The sequence below is a fragment of the Schistocerca serialis genome, chromosome 3 (assembly GCF_023864345.2).
Source record: "Schistocerca serialis cubense isolate TAMUIC-IGC-003099 chromosome 3, iqSchSeri2.2, whole genome shotgun sequence".
In the NCBI taxonomy this organism is placed as follows: Eukaryota; Metazoa; Arthropoda; class Insecta; order Orthoptera; family Acrididae; genus Schistocerca; species Schistocerca serialis.
In genome coordinates, this window is record NC_064640.1 from 1,091,430,711 (window position 1) to 1,091,451,345 (window position 20,635).

General features: G+C 39.8%; 1 protein-coding gene across 1 annotated transcript in view; it reads right to left on the reverse strand.

The window, feature by feature from the left end:
* The window catches only part of LOC126471514 (uncharacterized), a 218,595-nt gene that overhangs the window by 24,459 nt on the left and 173,501 nt on the right, over positions 1 to 20,635 (reverse strand). Inside the window, exon 7 of the mRNA XM_050099735.1 lies at positions 16,150 to 16,207. The gene's annotated coding sequence lies outside the window, so the exon portion shown is untranslated. The remainder of the gene's footprint in view (positions 1 to 16,149; positions 16,208 to 20,635) is intronic.

A 20,635-nucleotide genomic window follows, 5' to 3' on the forward strand; every position in this document is an offset into this window, starting at 1 on the left:
GTACTGTACTTCCTCGATTCACCGCCAGTTGGCCCAATTGAAGGAAGGTAATGTTGACTTCGGTGCTAGTGCTGACATGCGACTCATTGCTCTACAGTAATAGCATCAAGCACATCAATACGTAGCATCAACAGGTTAGTGTTCGTCAGGAACGTGGTTTTGCAGTCAGTGCAATGTTTACAAATGCAGAGTTGGCAGATGCCCATTTGATGTATGGATTAGCACTGGGCAATAGCCATGGCGCGGTACGTTTGTATCGAGACAAATTTCCAGAACGAAGGTGTCCCGACAGGAAGACGTTCGAAGAAATTGATTGGCGTCTTAGGGAGCACGGAACATTCCAACCTATGACTAAGCGACTGGGGAAGACCTAGAACGACAAGGACAGCTGCAATGGACGAAGCAATTCTTCGTGCAGTTGACGATAACCCTAATGTCAGTGTCAGAGAAGTTACTGCTGTACAAGGTAACGTTGACCACGTCACTGTATGGAGAGTGCTACAGGAGAACCAGTTGTTTCCGTGCCATGTACAGCATGTGCAGGCACTATCAGCAGCTGATTGGCCTCCACGGGTACACTTGTGCGAATGGTTCTCCAACATTGTGTCAATCCTCATTTCAGTGCAAATGTTCTCTTTACGGATAAGGTTTCATTCCAACATGATCAAATTGTAAATTCTCACAGTCAACTTGAGTGGGCTGACGAGAATCTGCACGCAATTGTGCAATCACGTCATCGACACATATTTTCTGTGAACGTTTGGGCGGGCATTGTTGGTGATGTCTTGATTGGGCCCCATGTTCTTCCACCTACGCTCTATGGAGCATGTTATCATGATTTCATACCTGTGCTGCTAGAACATGTGCCTTTACAAGTACAACACAACATGTGGTTCATGCACGATGGAGCTCCTGCACATTTCAGTCAAAGTGTTCGTATGCTTCTCAACAACAGATTCGGTGACCAATGTATTGGTAGAGGCAGACCAATACCATGGCCTCCACACACCCCCAACCTCAACCCTCCTGACTTTCATTTATGGGGGCATTTGAATACTCTTGTCTATGCAACCCCGGTACCAAATGTAGAGACTCTTCGTGCTCATATTGTGGACGGCTGTGATACAATACGCCATTCTCCAGGGCTGCATCAGCGCATCAGGGATTCCATGCGACGGAGGGTGGATGCATGTATCCTCACTAACGGAGGACATTTTGAACATTTCCTGTAACAAAGTGTTTGAAGTCATGCTGGTACATTCTGTTGCTGTGTGTTTCCATTCCATGATTAATGTGATTTGAAGAAAAGTAATAAAATAAGCTCTAACATGGAAAGTAAGCATTTTCGGACACATGTCCACATAACATATTTTCTTTCTTTGTGTGTGAGGAATGTTTCCTGAAAGTTTGGCCGTACCTTTTTGTAACATCCTGTTTAGACTGGTGGTCCAAAACATTATGACCTGCTTAATAGCTTGTTTGTCCATCGTTGGGACAAAATACATCACTGATTCTGCATATCAGGGATCAGACAGCTTGTTGTTAGGTTTGAGGAGGTATGAAGCATTAGATGTCTACACACAGGTCTTGTAATTCACGTAAATAACATATCACTGATTTGCATACGTGGTAAAGATGCTCGATAGCGATCCAGATGGGTTCTTTTGGTTTACATCAGGCAAATTTGGCCACCAAGACATCAACATGACGTCACTATAATGCTTTTCAAACCTCTGTAGCATGATTCTGGCTCTGAGACACAGACATTTACACTGCTGAAAGATGACATTGCTGACGGGGAAGACATCAAGCATGAAGGGAAATAGGTGATTCACAGCTGTCAGCATGTCTTCGATTACTACATGCAAGTGCAGGAGAATGTCTCCCAAGCATAATGCTGCTCCCACCAGCCGGCATACATGGTGTGCTGCACATTTGGAGCTGCCATTCACCTCAATGATGGTTTTTGTGGAGACAGCTAGCAATCTAGTGTAGCAAAAATGGGATTCACCCAAAAAGCCAACATTTCCATTGATTGATGGTTTAATCCGAATGGTCCTGTGCCCACTGCAATCACAACTGATGATGTTGTTGGGTAGACATGTGAACATGTAGGAGTGGTCTGCTGCGGAGCTCCGTGTTCCAGAATTTACAATGAACAGTGTGCTATGGAACACTTGTGCGTGCACCAACATTGTGCTCTTTCAGCAGAGTTGCTACAAATCACCATCTATCCACATTGCAGCCAGACATGCCTCCAAACCCCAAGTACTGTGAAGAGTCATGGATGTCTAACCATTTAGCACCTAGTGATAGATAGCTCATGAACATTTGACCAGCACTGCCGCTTTTGAGATGTGTGTCACAGGCTCAGCATAATAATAATCTGCCATTTATCAAAATCACTTATCTCAACTGATTTCCCCATTTGCAGCCCATATCTTCCCTAAAGTGAGCCCCCATCTGTGTCTGCTCTATTTACATATTTTTGTTACTGCATCACATGCCCGCAATGCCACCAGGCAGCATCCAACTCGCAGTGGGCAGTGGTCATAATGTTTTGGCTAATAAGTGTACATTAAGGATCTGACAGCCAACGTGGCCAGCACTATGTGGCTGTTTGCTGATGACGCTATTGTGTATGAGCAAATGACGCCATTGAGTGACTATAGGAGGATATAAGATGACTTAGACAAAATTTGTGATTGATGAGATGAATGGAAGCTTACTGTAAATATTACAAAAATGTAGGTTAATGCAGATGAGAAGGAAAAAAAAATCCCATGATGTTTGAATACAGCATCAGTAGTATGCTGCTTGACAGTCATGTCAATTAAATACCTAGGCATAATGTTAAAAAGCAGTAAGACATGAAACAAGCAAATTTGGTTGTAGGGAAGGCAAATGGCCAAATTGGTTTATTGCAAGAATTTTAGGAAAGTGTAGCTTATCTGTAAAGGACGCAACACAAGTGTGACCCATTCTTTAGCATTGCTTGAGTGTTTGGGATCTGCATGACATTGGATTAAAGGAAGACATTGAACCAATTCAGAGATTTGTCACCAGTAAGTTTGACTAGCACATAAGTATTATAGAGATGCTTCAGGAACTCAAATAGGAACCCCTGGAGGGAAGATGATATTCTTTTCACAAAACACCATTAAACTATTTAGGTACCTCGTACTTGAAGCTGACTTTAGGTCGATCCTACAGCGACCAATTTACAATTCACGTAAAGGCCACAAAGACAAGAGAAATTAGGGCTTGTAGAGAGGCATATAGACTATAATTTTTCCTAGCACTATTTGTCAGTGGAACAGGGCAAGAAATTACTAAGGTGGCTTGTGGGGTATGTACGTGATTTTAATCGGCATGATAGATACATTTTTGTACATGTTTACTTTCAAGGAACTTTGTTGTGCTGTTCTTTTTTAATAAAAACAAATACGAAGCTCGTGCTTATTCACTCCATTTCTGGCTGATGAAAGTATCTATTGTAATTATCATCTTTCTCATGTTCCCAGTACCTCGGAAACACTCTGTCAATTGTATTTCTTTTTATTTGGCATTTATGGCGTGGACATCTTGGAATTCACGAGCATCTATTCTGTTATCAGAAACATTACATTCTCTTCAGACCATTCTGCTGCTCAAAGATCTTGAGTTGAAGACAAAAGTTCACTGATGAAACACCAGAATTTAGCTCTTTCTCTCCTGCTCTCACCAATGCAGAGATGATGGAGACTCCGTTTGACAGTTCATCGAAAGACTGATAATGGGCAGAACATGAGTGAACACCTGTCAATGCTAACCATATGCAACATAATGGTGTCTGCTTGTGCTCAGCTACTGTTCAGAGCCACAGAGAATTCTTGTTCATTTGTGTCCGCTCCAGTGAAAAATGAGTTTCAGACCTGCAGTCCAGTCTTTTAAGTTTAGCAGGCAGATGGATTGGTCATGTTTTGGGCCAGTATGGTATACAGATGTCTGACAAATCTCATTTCTAGTGAGGCTATTTGAGGGCTGTGCAATTTGATGACAGGATCCTCGAACCTACTGTCCTGTCATATAGTCAACATTTGGATGATCATTGGTTGTGTTTCAAGATGACAATGCACAAGTACACCATGGGATACGAATGATGGAGGAAATCAAAGCCAAAATGAGGGCAGCTCAGTCTGTATTATTGTAATATATTAGGAGAGAGAGAGTCACGGACATGATATGCGAGTTGAGATGGTAATCACAAAAAGAAATACTTTTTTGCTGTGGCAAGATCTTTTCACAAAATTCCAGTCTCCAACTTCATCCTCCAAATACACAAACATTTTCGTTTTCATAGCACTCACCTTCATAGGGAAAAATGATCGTTATAATAAAACACAACAAATCAGAGATCACACAGAGCAATTTAAGTGTTCCTTTTCCCCACACATTGTTCAAGAGTGGAACAGTAGAGAAACAGTATGAAAGTGGTTTGATAAATCCTCTGTCAGGCACTGAGTTGTGAAATGCAGAGTAGTCATATAGATGCAGACATTTCATATCCCATAAGCACGGTGTATGTGGTGGTCTAGTGGGTAGCACACTAGACTCCAATCAGGTGGTCCTGGGCTCGATTACCCATAAAACATAAAAGGTGGGGATTTTTCCTTGTTCCAGTGACTGCAGGATGGCCCCAGGTGACACCAACCTGCTATCAGATGACTCCTGGGGATGTTTCCCAGGGGTAAAACGAAGCTGGGGCGATAGGACATAACCCTCTCCCTCCTAGTGCCACGGTGAACAAAGGCTGCACCCTACCTGCTGTCAGGACAACATCCCAGTCGCTGCCTGCCATCATAGACCTTACTTTAACATTTATGTTGTATGCGTCTGAAAAATTACTTTAACACAGAACAAATACGGAAATGAACAAGACCAGAATAATTAACATATTCTGTTGGATTTTCTGTTGCGGCTATATCATAAATTAAACAACAACAGAAAGACATCTTCAATCAATTTTCTAAAATTTATGACATAAAAATATTGTATAAATCATTAAAACTCTACTGTACTCTATTGAAATTGTAATACCCCTGGGTAGATGCCAACGTTAGCATGCAGCTAGAGCCAGTGTTGACATGGTTTTTAGGCTATTGTCCACATCCGACTAGATGAATAGCAGACTGGTATGCACACCCCACATCAGTTACATGATCCTCAAACATTTTGAAAACATTCTCACACTTTCACACACGATAATATTAGATACATACAGATACAGGGTACATAACTTTCATCCTGGTGTGGGTTGGAAGGGGGGAGGGGAGGGGGGGAGGTGGCATGGAAAGGGCATCTGGCCACAATTTACCACTAATACTGCCAAATCCACATTAACATGCTGAGACTGTGATAGCAGGGGTTAAAGTCTAAGAAAAAGAAAAAGTAAAATGTATCAAAGTTGTGAGGTAAAAGTCTGTGCCCACTGCCAGAAGAAAATTCACTCCAGATTTAATGTTGCAACAGTGCATATGGAGTACATGAAATGATCACATTTACAGATCAATACTGCAAATGCTTCTCAGCTAGCATGTATCGACCCGTGCCAAAACACACACATTAGTATGTCGTGTAGCCCTCACTGGTGACAATGCAGGCACTGACTATGGCATTCAGTCGATAGTACAGATGGCAAAAACTGTCCTGAGATAAATTATGTCACACATGCTCAATCTGTTCACATAGTTATGTAAGAGTTGTTGGTTGACAAGTTGCACGAGTCACTTCTCATCCCATGTTCCCACATGTGCTCGGTTGGAGACAAACTCATAGAACATGCTGGCCCGGGAAGTCACTGCTCATCTTTCGGAGAACACTGAGATTCGTGGGCAGCGTGTGGGTCAGCACTATACTGTTGGAACAGTACATTACCTTCCAGTTGCAAGAATGCAAAAATAACAGGTGTAACATCATTCTGCATGTACCAAGTGCAGAAACACCACAGACGAATGAGAGTTGTAGTTTATCGCACCCCAGACCATAAGGCGTGGGGTGGGGCCACTGTATCTTGGACGAATGCACTCTACAAGAGAGTGCTCACCAGATTTATGTCATTTGCTGATATGACCATCACTTGTGTGCGAGCAGAATCTGCTTTCATCACTTACGACCATGGCGTGCCATGCCATCCTCAAAGAGATCCTCTGATGGCACCACTCGAGCCATGCATGTCAGTGCTGAGGCACGATTGGAAGACGGGATAGATGTGTGCACGTCCGTAACGCAACTGGCAATAACTGCTTTGCAACAGTTTGTGTTGACACTTCTGGGGCTCACAAGACCTTTTATCTGTGCTGCGGTAGCCGTACGATCTGCAACTGCTGCCCTTTCAGTACAACAATCCTAGTGAGCATCTGTGCTGTGTGGATGTTCAGAACCTCGACTACGTGTGTGAGAATGTTCACGTGACTACTGATACTAGCAACGTTGCATAACTGACGCAGCATGTCCAACTTGTGTGGCAATTCCCCCGAAAGGACCATCCTGCCACTCGGAAGCCCACAATTTGACCCCTTTTTAAACTCACTCGTTGGCTATAAGAATCACGAGTGTGCCTTCCTGGCATGGTTGCCTGCTTGCTTCACATGTCTGCATCACACTGGCTGTGAGCATTTCCTATTAAAGGGTAGACACATATAGCACTCTGATAGCTATGCCATTACACTATCTGTTGGCGGATGACACTGAAACCATTGCCAGTACATCTACTATTCCCAGGTGACATGTGTTGTCATCAGAACAAAATTGACATTGTATTTCCAGTTGTACAATATAAGCTGTATAAGCAGAAACATGTTACTAAAAAGATGCTAGCCTTACATTATTCTTGCACATTATCATTATCTTTGATGTTAATAGGACTAGAAACATGAAAAATGCAATATCGAAAGTGAAGTTCATGGGAGAGATCTATGAACCGTTCAAAGTAAAGACAGGAGTGAGGCATGAGGATGGCCATCACCTACTCTATTTAACTCAGTTTTGGAGAAAATAATCAGGACATGCGACAAAAGAGACAGATGGGTGAAGACTGAACCGTTGCCCTCCAAGTGCCGTGCCAAACAAAGATTGCACTCTACGTGTAGTCAGATCATGTCACACACCACACCATGGCTTGCGGAATATATATGCACATGTAGATAAAATGTCTGGCCTTTGCTGATAATATAGCCATAATAACAAATAACGGAAAAGAAGACAAGAAAGCTCTACAAACTCTTTATCAAATCTCAATCAATATGGGACTACAAATCTCACATGAAAAAAACTTGTACATTGACACAATGTAAAGAGACAGACACCCACTGGTAACAAAGTATGGAAAGATATCACATGAACAAAGTTTCCAGTGCCTGGAAGAGATTACACAGAAAATAAGACTGAACTCAACATCCAATGAAAAAAGAATCACAAAACTACATAAGGTATTCAGACTTATATGGAACAATTATAACAAAACAAGTTTTTCCATCAATGCCAAATTAAGACACTGTAGTACAGTAGTTAACACAGGCCTTGTACACCTCAGAACAACAGCAATGAAGGGAAGAACAAAAATCAAAGAGATGGAAAAACAGAAGGAAAGATCTACAGGCCAGTTCAGAGAGAAGGGATCTGGATAAACATATTGACAAAAGAACTGTATAAATACAAACAGAGGATTAAAAACAACACCAGGTAAAGAAGGACAAGGTTCTAGAGACACATACAAATTATGCACAAAAACAGACTTACCAAGAATATTTTTTATATAGTTATGGCCAATAAAGTGAAAACCAACTGGGTATAGGAAACCATGGAGGACCTCAAGAAACAAAACATCTCCACAGAAGACATCACAGACAGGAAAAAATACAGAGTAAAAAACTGGAAAACAGAAATTTCAGCAGATATTGAAAGAGAAGAAAACGGGGAACGACGGTACAGAAGAGAGGAAGAGGAATCACAATGAATATATGAGAAGTTTTTGAAAGACAAATGAAAGAGACAGAAAAAAAGCCTTGAAAATTGATGGTGCTTTACTGCTCTCCTTAAGGGGATATTAATTAACAATAATTCAATATAATAATAATAATAATAATAATAATAACAATAATAATAACAATAACAATAATAATAATGACACTGTCTCTGTCTCAAGAAACTGATCTTCGAAGATCAGCTGAAGTTATCTCCCATGTCTTACTCTGCCTCTGTCCATGTGAATAACAGTAAAATTTAGGCTTATTTGGGAAAACAGCACCAAAGAAATTGTTTATTACAAATGGAACAACAGTATTATAGATTGCACATGACAAAGATTTATTGTCACAAATTGATGTTATCACCACTCTTGATAAATCCTGTTAATACAGTACAATAAAAAATAACAACACCCGATAAATCTCTGTACACACGCCACATTACCATAAGTGAAAACTGCATGGAGTGGAAAGAGGGAGATACTATGATGCAAAATTGTTTCCATCTTATGACCTTTTTGTTGTTGCTGTGGTAGTCTGAAGATTGGTTTGCTGCAGCTCTCAATACTAATCTATCCTGTGCAAGCCTCATCACCTCCACCTCTACATATCTATTACAACACCCACCCGTTTAAACCTGCTAGTTGTCGTGAAGTCTTGATCTATTTCTACAGTAGCCACCAAGGAAGAGCCTACAGCTTTGATTCAACCCCCTCCCCCCCCCCCCCCCCAGTCATACCCTCATACCTCCCTAACTATGCTTTGTTCGATACTCCATCTTCCACAATCGCAACGAATTCCTCCATCCTCCATGAGATATATACATCCTAAACACCAATCCTGTAAAACTGTTGTCAACCTTTCTGCCACAACTCTTAGCCCTGCAGAAGTATTGGTACTTTCTAAAGGCCTCACCTTTAGCCCAAAACCTAAATTCAAGTGTGCTGGACTTGTAAAGGAACTTCTTTCCTTACCTAATCTCTGCAGCTGAAATTTCTTCAATGTGCATTAGGGAGGTATGAGGGTATGACTGGAAGAGGGTAGGGGGGTTGAATCAAAGCTGTAGGCTCTTCCTTGGTGGCTAGTGTGTGTGTGTTGGAAGGGAAGGGGTATAAAAACCGTTGAAATAGATCAAGACTATGCTACAGACTGAACGCTGAAAGGCATAATCAGTCTTAAATGATGATGATGATGCATCCCACTAATAACAGCCAACAAAAACCTCACATAGAACCTTGCTTAAAACAGTTCCAGCCTCCCTCCCACCCTGAACCTCCCATTCCAGCCAGTCATCTCTTGGTTATCTTTCAGGAATTCGTCACTTCTAACTCGGCCTTACTTTCCTTTCCTAAATCCTCCCTAATGAGACCAACATCACTCCTATGTAACACACAGCTACCCATATCCTGAAAATCAATCTGTGCCTTATCATCTTTCCCACAGATAAAAGCTTCATCACAGTGTTCATGAATCATAGTGACTATGTGGCTGAGAGTCTTCACCAACTTTCTAACACCTCTGCATACAAACCTTACAACCATGATCACATCCTAGAATTCCAACAAGACTCCAGCAGCTCTCCAAGACCATAAGTCCATCCCATAACTTGACTCCTGGATCTATCTCACTCCTCACACCACTCCTTCCTTTTTACCTATTCGCCAAACTACACAAACCCAACTACACAGGTCTCTCCACTTGTCCAACTGTGGCTGGGTACAATCCTCCCACTGAACATCACATGCAAACCATTGTCTGTAACCTCCCATCCTACAGTGAAGACAATGCTCACTTCCTTCACCGCCTTTCTGCATTTCCTGTTTTGCTACCACATGACTCCTTGCTGGTTACTATGGATGCAACATCATTTTACAACATCCCCCATGCCCATGGTCTCACTTTCCAAACATCCTCCTGATACCAAACCCACCACCTCTTTCCTAATCCCCTTACCCAATCACATCCTGACCCACAATTATTTCACTTTCGAAGACCAAGTCACAGGGTGAAATGCCTAAAGCTCTCACCACAAGTATGAAGTGCTATTGATTTGCGGCTTTGACAGAATGGATTGGTAGTCAGGGACTCATTATTGTTACCCAATCAACAGATTGTAAAAATCCTTCCTTGTGCAGATGTACACTTTTTAAATGAAACTGTGCTTACTGACATTAACAAACTAAAAATATGGTAAATCAGAATGTCAGTGGGGTTTGTTGCAGGATTCTAGCACAAGTTGTCAATGAGATACAGTATTTTTAAAAGTTTCCACACCAATACTAGTTTGTGCCACTCAATCTGGGTAGTTGCTAGGTATGATGTTGTTTGCTTACAGTGTGTTTGTGTGTGTGTGGGTAGTTGCTAGGTATGATGTTGTTTGCTTACAGTGTGTTTGTGTGTGTGGGTAGTTGCTAGGTATGATGTTGTTTGCTTACAGTGTGTTTGTGTGTGTGTTCCTCGAGTGTATTGTGACTTGCAAGTCAATAAGTGTGTGACAGTCCAATCAGTAGGTCGTGAGTGGACGATGGGATCTACCAACGCATAAAAAGGTGACATGCTCATGGTGTATGGAGAGTGTACGAAGAATGCAGTTCATTCTTGTACAGTATACGCGGCAATAAATCCCAATAAATGTCAAGCATCTCAGCAATCATTTATCAACCTCTTCAACCAGTTATGTGGAAGTCATAGCCTAACTCTTAGCAACATAACAGATGAAACAAGTAGTTGATCCACATGTTACCTCTTCCACAATCGCATGTGGAAATGGCATTAATCGGGCAAGTGTCCTATGCATTCTCCATTGATATAGGTTTATCCCTTTCTATAAAGAGCTGCATGGAATTGATCAAGAGAATTGTGTTAACTTCCATACATGGGCATTAAGACAGGATACTCCAGATGTATCATGTATCTTGTTTAGTGGTGAAGGAAATTTTAACAATCGTGGCCTGGTAAAGTGCTGAAATAAGCACAATTGGTCTGTTAACAATTCTCTTTGGCTGTGGCAGGTGGAATGTCAGCATCCTTGGAGTGTAAACGTGTGGTGTGGGGCAGTGAACCATCAGCTCATAGGCCCGTTTTTCTTAGAAAGAACACTGAATGCGCACAAGTATCACAGCCTCCTAACAAATCATCTTCCACGGATGCTAGAAGAGATTCCTCTGCAGACTAGGAGCAACTTGTGGTACCAATACGATGGCTGTACAACCCACAGTGCACAAAGTAAAACATGGCTTCACAAACTGTTTACAAATCATTAGATTGGATGCAGAGGACCTGTATCGCGGTTGACCCATTCGCCAAATTTCATGCCTGCAGACATTTTTCTATGGGGAAAGCTGAAAGACTGTCTACAAGGGCATACCAACTACATCTGATGATATGCAATGATGTATTACTGCAGCCTGTCAGATTGTCCCTGCTGAAATACTGGTATGTGTGCAGCAGTCTTTCCATACCAGAATGGGAGCATATACTGGTGCTGCCAGTGGTCATTTTGAACACAGCCTGTGATGGTCAATTGTCTCATTACTGGTCACAATCCACATAACTAGTGTATGGACTTGGACTGTTCTTTGGTGTGTGCTACCGCAGCTAATGTACAAGTGTTGGCGTGGGAACTTTACAGCTAATGTACAAGTGTTGGTGTGGGACCTTTTCAAAATATGATATCTCATGAATGGCTCACACTAGACTCCTGCAACAAACACCGCTGATAGACTAATTTACCCTACTTTTAGTTAATACCGATAGGCATAGTTTCATTTAAAAAAGTTTATGTTTGCACAAAAAATGCAATTTCTAATATCACTACAACCTGTTGGTTGGTTACTAGCATAAGCCCCCAACTCCCAATCCATCCTGTGAAAATCACACATCAATAGCACTTTCCATTTCTGCAATGTTTGTGGTGCAGGTTTTAAGTGATTATCCCTGTACAAGCAAATCTGTAGTACTGCCATGGGTACTCGCATGGTGCCATCCTATGCCAGCTTTTGTATCGGCCATCAGGAGAAGTCCTTCCTATCCAGTCAACACCTAAAACCCATTGTCTGATTCAGAGTAATTGAGACATTTTCATGATCTGGACTCATGGTATAGACTGCTTCTTCCATAACCTAAAAACCTACTCCCAAATCATCTTAACCTGATTATTCTCAACTCAATGCGCCATATTACTAGACATCGATATCCATAAATACATGTCAAGTGGACCAACCATCAACAGTACCTCCCTCCACTTTGACAGCCGTCACCCATTCCATGTCAAAAAGTCTCTTCCATACAGCCTTGTCACACGTGGACTCGCTATCCCCAGTGGAAAGCAGGAGTTATCTAAATATGGCAATAGCACTACCAGAGCCACAGTATCCTATCCGTCTCATTCATAAATAGATCTCCCGTGCCATCTCCTCATCTCACACCTGTAACCCTGCTAACCAGACAATGGTCAGCACTCATCTAATCACCCAGGCCTTGAAAAGCTCAACCACATCCTTCACTGGGGCTTTGACTATCTCAGATGGGGTATACTGTACTCAAGATACTACCCACTTCCTGCGAAGTAGTGTTCCATTGCCCGCACAATCTAGAGAACATCCTTGTCTGCCCCTAATCCTGTGAGTGACCCAGGTGCAAGACCTGTCCCACAAATCCACCCACCACCTCCTACAGCAGTCCAGTTGCAGGCATCTCCGACAATATAAAAGGCACGATCATGTGCAAAAGCAACCTGTTAAAAATCAGCTATGCTGCAATTACCATACAATTTTCCATGTAGGGATGACAAGTAACCAACTGTTCACTCGCAGTAATGTCTAGCACCAAACTGTGGCAAACCACAGACTTGACATTGCAGTTGCCAAGAGGCTGTACACCACTTCAACAACTGCTTCACTAGACATACCATTTGGATATTCCCTTCCAGTGCAAGTTTCTCCGAACTACGCAGGTGGCAATTGTCTCTCCAGCACATCTAGTGCCATCCACCTGACCTAAACCTCTGCTAATTTGTTTCCCACTGTATCACTTTACCTTTTCCCTTCTCTCTTCTGTACCCACCAATCTTTTCCCATTCAGACCATGTACTGTCTTCTCCAATCACTCTGCCCCCCCCCCCCTCCCCCACCCCCTGCAGCTACTGCGGGTGTGTACATTTGGGTGTTTGTGTGGTTTCCAAACTAAACCATGTGCATTTTAGATATGTTAGATCCATATACTTTACCTGAAACTAATTCTCTGAGGTACTGAGACTACTGCTTCCTGGCTCTATTTTCAGCTAACACAGAAGTATTGTCTACAAACAAAAGTGTATGGGACAGGATATTTACCAGTGAATCATTCACACGGGACACCAAAAAGACTGTTGTGTGGCATGTAGACAACCCCCGAGATGGTGCACCAAGGCAGTGTGACTGCAGGAGCATACAGCAAAAACTCTACACAAAAGATGGTCCAGCACTTCTCAGAGCTTACAGTCAAAAATTATCAGGCAAGGTGTCCATATTATGCAAATTAACGTAGGATTAACAAGTGACAAATGCAGTTACCAAAGCAAATTAGATGATGAGCATGCCATCAGTATTATAGCTCTATAGGAAATGCATTTAGGTGATAATTCAGCAGCTACATGCAAGATTACGCAATATAAAGCAATATCAATACTCCTCTCAATTGTTAGGTGCTACCACAATAAATGAAAAAAGAAACAGCTCTTGGATTATGCTGGCTTAAGCTGTCAGAAAATTAGTGATGTAGAAGTAATTAGGATAAAACTCAAAGGCCTGGTTATTACATCAGTCCACAAATCACCTAACGGAAAGTGTCTGACACTAGTCTTACACACAGCAACTAGACAGCACGTATATGTTTAAGATTTTAATTCCAAAACACAACCCGGAGATACTTAAATAGAGACCAAAGTAGAGAACCATTGTTCAAATGGATCAATACACAAGAAATTATCTAAGTTTGATGCCAAGGAATTTAAAACGTTTTGGGCAGGCAAATGGAAACTGATACAAAACCTGACCCATCCATCTTTTCCACTGATGAGAACAAATTACCACTGAATCACTCAATAGTAGTACTGAAACATTTTTCAAGGAGTGTACATTGGCTCACAAAAGTTATCATTGGTGCTGAAATATCAGTTACAAAATACATTGATAAAACCACATGGAAATTTGAAAAAGCTAACTTGATACAATACACCCAGGAAGTGGAGAGCAACCCGCACTGGACACCTCAAAAGGCAGAACATTGGGAATTATTGTAGATGTAGCTAAATGGAATATCTGAAGGGAAGTAACAAAATAATGTGTACTAGGATGGGACAAACCTGCCCAAGTCCTCTACAAAGGATACGAAGGGTCTAAATAATGTTTTGATAACATTTTGCATTTAAAAATATTTGTGTGTATAAATTGTTCATGTTGATGTAAATTTGACAATTTAAGAAATGGTCATGCTTAGGAACAATGTAAGAAATAGGTGTTATGTAAAAGCCAGTGTGCTTTTGTTTGAAACGAAAATAGCTGTGGGGAGTGGAAAAGGTGCGAAAGGCGAATTGGCGTGCTACCTTGAGCAAGTGTGGGAAGTAAGTCACACAGTCTGTAGGCAGCAGTGATTGAGGTAACTCCTTTGTGGAGCAGAAGCTTTGCCTGCAAATTTTCATAAAAATGCCTTGATTGAAGACTGCAAACAGCTTACAGCATAGCTGCGAGTTGTTGAGCTACTGTATGTAAAACTGAATGAAGCCAAGAAGAGAAATTGAGCCCATACAGCAAGAAACTTGCAGGCCATAGTGTGGGTAGTGTAGCCGTCATAACTGTTCGCCACACCCAAGCCTACAGCCACCAGATAAGATTTTTTTCTATTTTTACCTTTGTACAGCATGAACCATTAATTTAAACTGTGATTTAATAATCATTCTTGAACTTTACGGAAACTGGCTCACCCTGTCATCTCATCCTAATCATACATCTGTATAGGGTTCCTTCCTGGTGTTTGATTGATCCGAGTGTCCTGTTTTACAGACTTATGAAGTGCCAAGTTAATATAAAGAGGAACCATTTAAATTGCTTTAGTGTAAATAATAAAAATGTTTTCTTAACTATTGCAAAGTGTTATAGTTTGCTTACATAAAATTCAATCAGAGTGAAGCCAAGTTACTAGAACCTGTTAGATGGCTATACAGAATTAGTTCAAAGAATAATAGCTTTTGAAAGTAAATTCCACCAAGAAAGAGGTTTTCTTTAAGTGAAATGTTCAGTTAAAATGTGTGTGCTTTAGTGTCTAAGTTTTTAAGTTTCTTGATTATGGAAAGTGCTTTTCTAAAGTTTGTTCCCCCCATCCCCGGCTAATTTTTTTTACCTTCCTTGAAGTTATCTACTGGGCTTTTTCTTTTTTTAAAACATAATGTATAAAGATGTAGCCCAAAATTGTTTAAGTGGGGTAATTTATTTGAAGAGCCAAACTAAACAGTAGCAAGAAAGTAGGCAAAATTCACATTTCTGCTTCTCCAATACTTCACTATTTCATTGCCAGGATAGGTTGGTGACCATTAAGTACATGTTTTAAACCACTAAATGACTTGGAAATGAGTTGTCCTAGCTTCAGTATATTATCATTCATACTGTGTTTCTATCTAGCCACTGGGTAAGATCTTTGGAAAAGAAGTGAATAGTCCAATTTACTTATCCATTAGACACAACACATGGTAAATCCTGTAAGAATGATAACTCTATTGATTATCTTTTCCTATAAACAGGACTATCCTTCCATAGTGTATTTTATTTGGAAACTAAACTAAATTTTAGTAAGAGGGTTATACATGGCAACATAGAGACAGGGTTTCTGTTATTTACATAAAAGCATACTAATATCATAGTGGTAGTGTTATAAGGTCCTATTAATGTGTGGTCATGACATTTGTTAAATGTCTCACCACATTCCTATTGAAACTATTTACTCTTCTTGTAAATAATACCTATGACAATTTTATACAAATGTCCACTAAGACTTTGCTCGTCAACTTCCATTTAGGTAACAGTGATCTTTTAGATGTATTTAAATCAGTACTGTTAAGAAATACTGACTAGCTTTATTTTCAGGAATCTCAAGTTTAAGTTATACATACTGTTATCCTCCAATATGAATCATTGGCCGATTCTTCGTCTTTGACAGGTTCAGCATGCCTGCAATGCAAAACATTATCTTTTGTATTAACAGATGAAATCCAATTTTTTAAATTTAATAAATGCTTATACAAACATAAAGTTTCTTCAAGAAATGTATTTCTGACAACTTCCTGTCACAGATAATTTTCACTGAATGTTGCAACCCAGTTATATTGCTGATGAGAAGCAAATGTTGATCTTTTCCCTCTCTTCCTTCACCATCTCCTGTTTTGTTCACCTTGACATATTTCTACCAAAAAGACTAACCCAATGGATCCACTGCTTATATTTAACACACAGCAAATATTTCCTTAACACAGGATGTGCATTGACAAGCTTGAATTAATCAGAAAAATATAAACAGATACTAACCATTCCACAGCTCTTACAAAATACTTGCATTAAGTAATCATCAAAGCTACTTTTTGTACAGCAAGAGGACTAACAGTCAAAATGGTGCTACATGCTACAGGCAGTGCAATACCATTAATTTTACTCATTGCTACAGCAATAAATGTACTTATAAAAATATTCAGACTTAGACTATAATCAAATACAAAGAGAGAAAATATTCTAACTAAAGAGATATAGCAGCCATAGGCAGAAACAAATAAAAAAACTGATACTAATCTTAGCTTTGAGGACCAAAAGTTTCTTCATCTGGAAAATGTAAAAAGAGAAATGAGACTGTTCAAGAAATAAGGATGAAAATTTAGGATCTTGAGTCAAGGAAGATGAATGGTTAAATGAATGAAAAAACTAGACTGGACATGATGAAATTCAGTTGCAAAAGAGCAGCAGATGATGTAATTTTAAATGCTGAGAAATAAGATCTCTTCAAGAGGAGCCACCAAAAGCTCAAATAAGTGAAGAACAAGCTGAAAATACCGGTAAATGGGCTAAAATGGCGGTAAATAGATAAACGAAACAGAAAGATAGTGCTGAAGAACAGGCAACCAAACAACAACAACAACAATAATAATAACAGCACATTGTAGCAATATATAATAGCAGTTCCACAACATCTGGAGGAAGATTTTCCACTAACAGAACAATAAATTCATGAAGTCATCAAATCATTCCAAAACTTCAAAGCAACAAATGAAGACTCCACTACAGCAAAATTATTGAAATAGTCAGAACACACAAATGATCTACAACTGCTGTTTGAGAACATTTGGAAAGCTGAAGAGATTATTGAAAGCATTAATCCACAGCTATGAAAAAAAGGGGACACACAAAATGTCAACAACTGCAGAGATGCCTGACTTCTGCCAGTGGTATACAAAATATTATCAAAAATTCTCTGGACAGAGTTGTAGAAACTTTAGACAAATAACTGGGAGAATCTCAAGGAGCTCTAGAAAGGGAAGACCCTGCACAGAACAGATGTTTATTAGAAAATTGATAATTCTCCACAGACTGTTAATCACCAAACCAATAATAGTATCATGTATTGGTTTCAAGAAAACATTTGATTTGGTAGGCAGAGAAATTATGGGTAAAATCATCAAAGAATTTTGTGTTAAAGCAAACATAATCCTCAAAACACTAGCAAATAGGAAGACTGAAGCTAAATTTATGGGAGAAGTATCTCAACCATTTGAAATAAAAACTGGTGTTAGACAAGGGGACAGTTTATCACCTTTACTGTAACACTACATTCTAAAAAAAAATAGAAAGTTATTGGAATTTGGAGAAAAAAAAATCACAAAATTGAACCAATAATTTTAGGACAAAAAACAAATGGAATTAAGGTAAACTACCTGGCTTCTACAGATGATTCTGATATACTTTCAAAAAATCTGACAGACAGTTATTAAAAGAAATCTTTTGGAAGAAATAGCAAAGAGAGCTGGTCCCAAAATTTCAGCCGAAAAAACAACATTGATGACAATTTCAAACAATGCATCAACATTCTTAGAAAAACAAAAATGTAAAATAGCATTAGTAAGTAAATTTAAATATATTGGACAAACTGTACAACAAAATGGACTAGAAGAATTAACAGTAGATGCAAGAGTCAGCAAACTGGAGAGAGCAAATCGTTTGACAAAGGATATTTACAACAAGAAATGTACAACTAAAAAAAACAAATTTAAACACTATCCCACAGTGGTATGACCAGGATGTTTACATGGATGAGGATGCCTAATGATGAACTATAAGCTGGACAGAACAGAGGTTCCTCAAAGGAGCATTATTAGAAAATAATGGTTGCAATACAAGCTACAGATGGCTGGAAAATGAGAAGTAATGAGGAGATCTACAAAAATTTTGAGAAAATATCAGAAGTAATGGCTAAAAGAAGATTAATCTTTTTTTAGAGACCTCTACTGAATGAGTAGTTCTGGAAGAAGGAATCAATGATAGCATGGATTACAGAAATAAGAAAGAAACAACATCAAACAATCAGAAATAATAGAAAGAAACCTTTTTACAGATAAAATACTGAATTTAAAAGGATCATCACCTCTCCAAGATCAAAATTAATTTCATTCCTCTCAATAAGACTGTGAAAACCGGAAATAAATTTCATAAATATGATATTGCGAAGCTCAAAATCAATCAAAACGTATTGGAACAATGCCACCAGTAACTGACAGTTGAATCCCATAAATGGGCAGACATTGCCTCCATGATCCAACAAGCAGCTAATACTACAATCCTGACAGCTAAAAAGAGGAATCATACATGGTGGAATGAGGTTTGTGGTGAGGTGGTGGCCCAAACAGCAAGTGCATGGAAATAGTGGAACTCTACCAGGAGACTTGCTTTTGATGTATTCCATGAAGTTCAAAAATATGCAGCCAGAACTCTACGAAGGGCTAAGAAACTGCATGAGAAACAGCAGTTAGAACAGATCGATCAGCGTTTCCAGAAAAAGAATGTCAGAGACTTCTATCAGACGTTCAAATCGAATTTGAAAGGATACCAAGTCCCTAGTTTTTGTTTTAGAGACGAAAATGGAAAGCTCAGTGTTGTGTACATAGTTCCGCGTATTCAGTGCGTACACAAATTTCCCACTAGAGTGTGCCCCGCTAAGCACAACAGCGCAGACGCAACACTCGTCCATCTCCGCACTACAAGATGGCGCTGCCATAGAGACAGACCAAATTCTGCTTCCGCCGATTCGCGTATTAATATGTAACGCAGCCAATGAGATTGCTGCTAACATAGAACACTTTCTCCTCGCGCATCACACTCGCGCAGTGATACATGAACGTGCAAGGTATTATAACGAGTGTAAAGACCTTCGATCAGTCAGTCTGCATTTGTTTGCACCACTCTGCATTAGTCTGTACCAGTCTGCATTAGTCTGTACCAGTCTGCATGAGTTCTACAATTGTCTGTGCCAGTCCATAGTCAAGATCCAGTCTGCACCTAATAAGATTACCATATTCCTGTACATAGCCATGAAGATAAATGTATAGACAATTTTGTCAAGTATCCGAGATATATGTGAGAATAAGATTAATGTATCAATACCTAAGGAACTTCAGATTGTCAATTGTAAATAACATCCAGAACCAAGTTAAGTAATTTTTATATTTGTTATTATTTTAATAAATGTGTGGGAAAATTAATCAAGTTCTGTTTAAAGTTGGTCACCGTCAATCTGCTACTCGAAGCGTGCAAGTGGCATTTCTATCGTCTGACCTAATGGCAGAAGATAAACATGCCATGATAAGACCATGAGACATATTGCTGACACTCGCTTACTTCATTAGAGCAACAAGTCAAATAATCTAATGGTGTGTGTACTGAAGGTCTTACAGTATGCACACCACACTCGGAATGACCAACAAAGAGAACTGCAAGATAATGTCTCGTTACTTTGAAAACCTACTTAATTGTGATGAACCGAAAGAAAGATTCCCTGTATGTGCCCCAATCCACAAACTACCCCTCATCTCCATCTAGTAAAGAGGAGACCAAAGAGATCATCAACAACTTTAAGAATAATAAGGCAGCTGGAGAGGATTCAATAGTGGTGGAACTACTGAAGCTGGCAAATAATGAAACTCTAGATATACTAGTCCCACTTTTTGAGGAGATCTGGAGAGCTGGGATGATACCAACTGAATGGCAATCAGCTTTAATCCATCGTATACACAAAAAAGGTGATAAATAGAATGTCAATAACTATAAGGGTACCTCATTAGTATCTGTTCCATATAAGATTCTCTCCAAAGTGATACAGAATAGAATAGAAGATCATTGTAACCAACTGATTGGGGACTATCAAGCTGGTTTCCCAAAGGGCGATTCTTGCGCAGAACAGATCTTTAACCTGAAGAACATCATCAGGTACAAAAAAAATTGGAAAAATAACTATGTCATGTTTGTTGATTTTTAGAAAGTATATGACTCCATCGACTGACAGGCATTAATGAATATTTTGGAAAAGTTTGGGGTGGATAATACATCAAGAAAGCTGATCAA